The sequence below is a fragment of the Petaurus breviceps genome, unplaced genomic scaffold (assembly GCF_028583685.1).
Source record: "Petaurus breviceps papuanus isolate PSGF00001 unplaced genomic scaffold, PetGlider_PUasm1.0 174, whole genome shotgun sequence".
Classification (NCBI taxonomy): domain Eukaryota; kingdom Metazoa; phylum Chordata; class Mammalia; order Diprotodontia; family Petauridae; genus Petaurus; species Petaurus breviceps.
Genome location: NW_027185761.1, coordinates 6,082,221 through 6,089,177, shown reverse-complemented (window position 1 = coordinate 6,089,177; position 6,957 = coordinate 6,082,221). Strand labels below are relative to the sequence as shown.

Sequence of the window (6,957 nt, the reverse complement as noted above, 5' to 3'; positions counted from 1 at the left end):
AAAGGACTAAAAGTTGAATAGAACACAAGATTTCACTGTGTTTATTGTTTGTTGAGCAAGAAATATCATTGTATTTAGAAGAGTAAAATCCAACCTAAGAGGCTCATTTCAATAAACAAACATCAACAAAAAGCACACAAAAACCCTTTTCATGTATATTTTAAAGTTATACAAGATTTTTCAAAAGATATAATGAAAAAATATTAGAAAACTGTCTTATCAGTTATAATTAGGGCATAAAAGAAGATTTGTGCTCCTTAAAGAGAATTCACAACTATCATCCAAGGGATTTAGTACCAAAGAAAAAAACAAACAAAATAAACAAAAACAACATCCCAAGAAGGAAATTCCAATAGATGGGGATCTCCTCCAGATGCTTCTTTGTTTCTTTTATGCTTTTTGCGGGTCAATTAGAGCTAAGTGACTTGCCCAAGGTCACACAGATTTTTTTTGTGTTACGTGTCTGAGGATGGATTTGAACTCAGGTCCTCCTGACTCCAGGGTCAGTGTTCTATTTACTGTGCCACCTAGCTGCCCCCAATGCTTCTCTTTGTTGATGACACTGATTATTGCTGCAAGCCCTGAAATATTATGGTACCTCCCAAATGAAATGAATTATTTTGCTCAAGTGATGAAAAAGGACTATTCCAAAAATCCTTCTATGCAGATAAATAGACAACTTAAAAGACAAACCTGATTCATCAATTCAGATATCTTGAATTGACATTGTAAACGAAAAATTGAATTGAATAAAAGGACAATAGCCTGTATTGCTCTTTAGGAAACTTCTTTTTTTTTGATCCCAAGTTTCTCCCAGAAAGAAACCCCAAAATTTTATTATAAATGATGTTGCATGTCAGTGAAATATGGAACACTATCCTCTCTGAAGAATTAACGTTGAATATTATCAAAAGAGCAACTGAGGAGTATAGACTGTATTTTATTTGAAAGATGGATAGATGTTTGTGTGCGTGCTTGTGTGTGTGTGTGTGTGCATGCCTGTGTATGAGAGAGAGAGAATATTGTTAATATGGTAAGAGGGGATAACTTAGACAATTCAAATGCTATGTTCATAATCTTATAATGTAAAGAGATGTGAAGTCCCCAAGAATTTTCAATGGATCCCCATTGGCAAAACTGTTGTAGGACATTAATAAGAGTTGAACAAGATGTGCAGGCATGGATGGGCTAATGTCTACAATATGAAAATGACAGACCTATTGGACTATTGGATTATTATAATAACAGATTTTAGGATAGCTATTATCTATTCTCTCTGAATTATGGCTTCATTATTTCATGTGTATTTATGTTTAAGAAGCAGAAATCCCTAAGCAACTTCCAGAATTTCAAGGTTTAGAATGTACTGATCTAGTGGATAATGTACCTGAGAATGCAAAATGCCTTTTTGTTTTTTTTCTGGTTGACCAGATACATTTACTCTGTGATGCTCTACACATGTCATTCACCATGGGAATGGGAAATAAAGGGATACATTGTATAAGCACAACAAACGGGAAGGACACATACTGGTGTGGACAAGGGCTGAGGTGCCTGGTATGGGGGGGAGGGGGGCAAGGGGAGAGGGGGGGAGCGGCCAAACTGCCCTCTGCAGCCACGGGTTCAGGTCAAGGGGTGAGGAAGGGCGTGGCCCCAAGTTCCCTGGCACCTGCCAGGAGGCAAAGCCACCCCTGCTTCAGGGTTGCTGAGGGAGGGCAGGGACCAAATTTTGGAGAAAACATGGAAAATAAAACATCTATAAGGGGGAGCTCAGAAACACAAACACACACGATCAAGCAGCTGCCCCCCCACATCAAGGCAAGGCCATTGAGGCGGCTATGTATGTCTGGAAGCGGTCATGGGCCTGCTGCCAGGTGAGAAGACTCAGGGACATGGTGTCCACAGCCTCTGCCAGCCCTGGCTTCTGAGTAATCTCCACAGTGTAGTCGTTGGCCAGCTGCAGGGAGGCCAGCATAGAGCGGCACACCTCGAAAGTGGGCTTGCCAGCCACCAGATCGGCAAAGGGACACCACTCATTGAGCTGCTAAAAACTGGCCGCCACTTGGTTCCCAAAGGAACGTGTTCCTCCTGTTCTTGCAGCAGGTGCCTAATGGTGTCCTCCCAAGTCCTGTATGCACTGACATAGCTCTATCTCGTGTGCATATTTCTGAGAGTTGGCAATAAATAATTCCACATTTTTCTGGCCCAAGTCCTCTGCTCAGCGGAGCAATGGCCTCTGGCTCTGAAACACCTTCCAGGGGTTCCTCCAGCTCTGCATCCTCAAGCTCCAGGAAGCTGTCTCCTTCTCCTTCTTCATGCTCCGGGGAATCCTCCATTCGCTCCTCCTCCAGGGCCCACAGGCCTTCCTGGGCCTTGGGCAGCTCCTACTCTGCTACCTTTCCCCTCTGCAGCTTCTGAAGGGCGTTCGCCTGCTCCTTGACATGCTTCCAGTAGAGGGCTTCCAGGTCTGCAAATGTGGGGCCTCTGTGCAGAGGTTTCTGGGAGCTACCACAGCCACTATAAGCAGCCAGGTACCACTCATGAAACCCCTGGAGTCTGGAAGAGGTCTTCCTTTTTCGTTTGCCAGACTTGGTTTCCTCCAAATGCTGTGGCAGAGAGTAAGGACTACCTTTCTTGAAGGGCTTGCCCTCCGGGGAGTCAAAGGGGTCCAGGCTCTGCCAGGGATTTTGGGGCTCCTTTTGGTGACAAGATGTGTGGGGGTTGGTGGCTGGGGTTCTGTCCTGGAGCGTGTACCTCAATTACAGGGCACCCTGCTGCTGGACTTGCTGCTGTGGGCGCTCTGGAGAGGCCTCAGGGATTTTTGTGTCAAGAAGCAGGTTTCCTCCCACCTCCTCCTCACCTTCAGGTAGTGCCCTTTCTAGCCTCTCATCTTCCTCCTGGGACAAGCTGAGCACTGGAGGAAGGGACATGCACTCATAGACGTCCGTGGGTATCTCTTCAGGTCTCCCGGCATCTGGGGACAGGCCTCCTGGCTCCAGCAGAAAGTCTGCGCTAGGGTGTGGGTGGGAGGTGTTCATTCTGAACTCCTTGGGGCTGGCCAGGACCTCCCCTACGCAGCTATACCATGTTTCCCCAATAATAAGACACTGTCTTATTATTTTTTTGGACAGAAAAACACCAGAGGGCTTATTTTCAGGGGAGGGCTTATTTTAATGAACATTGACAGCAATTTTAATAAACAGGTAAATGTGAACAAAAAAATGTACCTTTATTCAATAAGCAAATCACTGGGGAAGAACAAGATGAGGCGCTCACTGCTGCAGCTCTGATTGGATGCAGCTCAGAGCACAGCGTGCGTTTCACGGGGTGGGGGGGCAGGGGGGTACGGTGCATACAGAGGGTACCGTAATGTAGCGTGTAGCTCAGGGGATCACCTTCACTACAGTAGCAATCTCAATAGGGCTTATTTTCAGGATAGGTCTTATTATCAGGGAAACAGGGTAGAGTGGGCAGCTCTTCTCCTCGCTGTCAGGGGGCACCAGGGCCATGGGCACCAATGGAATGACAGGCCTGTATGGGGAGACTGGTCGTTCCTCAAGTCTAAGTTTGCCCCGGAGTCTGGGAGATCATCAAGGGACAGAAACTACTCCAGGGGCTCTGGGAGAGTTCCTTGGCTGCTCTCAACACTCTGACCATCAGGCTGCACAGATGTGGCCTGTTTGTTCCGCTTTTTGCCTAAGATGAAATCCAGAGCCTGGTAGACGAGAGAGCAGAGGAATTCCACCTTCTTACTATAGACACAGGCAGACCCCTGGATCAGCAATACAGCCTCAGTGAAGTTCATGGTGGTTCTGCCTTCATTCCTCCAGGTATTCGTCCAGCTGCGCTGCCATATCCACCTCCCAGTTCTTGGTGAGGTAGCGAAAGGGCTGTAGTTGGTGAGCGAAGCGGCTCTCCACGTCCTCCATGGATGAGCAGGCTGCCGGGGCTTCCGCTCGCGGCTCGGCTTTCTGCTCAGACCACAGCACAGAGTGCTCGGTCTGGCGCCATTTTTTCCTTTCCCTGCAAAATGCCTTTCTAGGAGTGACATAGACTTCTTGGGTTTAAGGAAACAGAGATTGAAAAACAAAGTTGTAGAATATTTAAATAGTTTCAATTTTATGGGTTCCAGGATACAACAAAACATATATGTGCATTTGTGTGTATTTCTATATCACTTAATGTTTTAAAATCCCTTTCGTCTCAACAACCCTATGACATCAGTCAATCAATAAATGATTATTAAGAATTTAGTTATTTGGCTGATTTCTAAAAAATAAAATTGAGGTGAGAGATGAATATAATAAGAGGCGATAAGGAGAGATGGAAAAGGGCAAATTGCCTCATATAAAAGAGGCAAGAGAAAATTGTGACAATGGAGGGGAAGAACAGGAAACCAAAAGGGAATGTGTCAATTTTATTCTCATTGAATTTTACTTAAGTAGGGGATAACATACACACTAAATTGGGTATCTTACCCTGCAGTAAATTAGGGGGGGAGGGGATAAGAGGGAGGATGATAGAAGGGAGGGCAGATTGGGGGAAAGTAATTAGAAGCACACACTTTTGAAAAGGGACAGGGTCAAAGTAGAAAATAGAATAAGTGGGGGCTGAATAGGATAGAGGGTGATAGAGTCATTCTTTCACAATATATGTACAATGACTCCATATAATAAAGTCATTCTTTCACAATATGTTTCCATATATTCACAATATATGAAAATGTTTTACTTAACTACACATGTATAACCTATATTGAATCGCTTTTCTGCTCAGTATGGGTGGCTCCTGAGGGAAGGAGGGAAAGAATCTGGAGATCAAAGTTTTAAAATCAAATGTTAAATATATATATATATATATATATATATATATATATATACACACACATACATATATATATGTAATTTTTATATGGAACTGGGAATTAAAATATACAGGCACTGGAGTATAGATATCCATCTTGCCCTACTAGAAAGTCAGAAGGGGGATGGGGGAGGATATAAGAGAGAGCAGAGTGGGGGAAGGGGTATTCAATAGAATTGCTATTTTGGGGTGGGGGATAGGGGAAAGATTGAGAGAAATTTTGTAAGTCAAAATCTTTTGGAAATGAATGTTGAAAACTAAAAATAAACAAATTTAACAAACAAACAAGCAAAAAAGAATTTAGTTATTTGCCAAGAATAAGTAATAAGGATAGAAGAAAGGCAAAACAACTATCCTTGCCTCATTCAACTCATATTCTAGTAAAAGACATTAAAAGATGTTGTATTTAAAAGTTATATATGTGTGTATATATATACATATTACTCTCTCTTTTTTGACTCAAATTTATTTTCCTTCAAGAGTGGTCAAATCCCACCTTCTGCCTGAGTCATTTTTTTCCTCCATCTCCCCAGTTGCTAGTGCCTTCTCTCTGATATTATTTAATTATACATATGATTTTATATTATATATTTATAGATTAAGTTCAAATCCCATATCCATGAGTATATGGTGATCCTCATAGCAAAGATTACAAGATGGTCAAGAAAAATGAAGATTGAGGAAAAGGACATTAGCTTGGCAATGAAAAGATCTTTAGTAACTTTGGAGAGGGAAGTTTCAAGTTGAAAAATGAAGTTAGAAGCCAAATTTCAAATAATTTAGAAAGCAAAGACATCTAAGATTAAAAAAAACATTCTCAATGAATTTAGTCAGACACATAAGAAAGATATTGGATTATAGCGAGGAAGAATAGTTGAATCAAGCAAAAATCTCATTCCCTCATTTTACAATCAAGTAAGTGAGGCTTAGGAATAAAACTATTTACTCATGATCACACAACACATTTTTGTCCAATTCACAATGAAACTTCAAGTTTCTTGATTTTGAATCCAGTGCATTTTTCATAATATCACACTGCCAAATGGGGTATGAGCCAAAGTTTGTATTTCTAGAATAAATCTGCCACAGCTGCCCCTGCCATCATTACATTACTGCACTTCTAGTATACATTCTTAATTCTGAGCATTAAAAGTCACTGTATGCTCAGGCATGCAACTGTTACGGTGACTGGTTAAGAAGAGCTAACTATATAAGTCTTCAATGAGCTGTTGAGTAGGATATAAAAAAAGTGTTACTCAAAACCCTTTAACCCAGGAAATAAAGCATTAGGCTGCTAGGAAGGCAATGATGGCATGGAAAAATAGTTTTCCACTCTTCAGTAAAATGATGTAATATACTATATCCTTGTTAAAAAATCAACTGGATTTTATTATATCTTTTCCTTTGTCTTTGGAAACTTGCAGAAAACAAACCATCATAAAAGAAAAAAAAGTGATTCATGTGCATGAAACTTTTTTTTTACTTTTTTGGAGGGCAATTAGGGTTAAGTGACTTGCCCAAGGTCACATGGCTAGTTTTTGTGTTAAGTGTCTGAGGCTATATTTAAACTCAGGCCTTCCTGACTCCAGGGCTGGTGCTCTATTCACTGCACCACCTAGCCACCCCCATAAAACTTTTATGGTGTATAGCTACTAAGAAGATTCCAGATGTCTCTGTGAATTAGTTATGACCACAAGCTAATATGATTTCTTTCTTTCATTTCTTTTCCATTTCTGTAGTTTTTAGTATGGAATATACATTTAGAATACAATAAAAGTATAATCACTACATGAGAAGTATATTTTATTAAGTCATAAAAAGATATAATTTTAATTATTGATTCTTAGACTAAATATATTCATGTGTATATTTACATATACTATATGGGCATTACATTAGATTGATAGATAAATAGACAGACAGACAGATGACTGGATAAAGACTAGATAGATAGATACAGAGATAGTTACATATTCTCCCACTTCAGAGGTTTGGCTTTCTTTGAAGTGATATTATCCTTGGGATTCAAATCCCCAAATGGGAGATAGGGATAGCTAATCCTGTTTAACTCTATGTAATCCTATTAAAATACCA

The 6,957-nt window shown here is 40.9% G+C and overlaps 1 pseudogene; it reads right to left on the bottom strand.

The window, feature by feature from the left end:
- Positions 1-1,608: 1,608 nt before the first annotated feature.
- Positions 1,609-4,018, bottom strand: LOC138158325 (condensin-2 complex subunit H2 pseudogene; annotated as a pseudogene).
- Between the last annotated feature and the right edge of the window lie 2,939 nt (positions 4,019-6,957).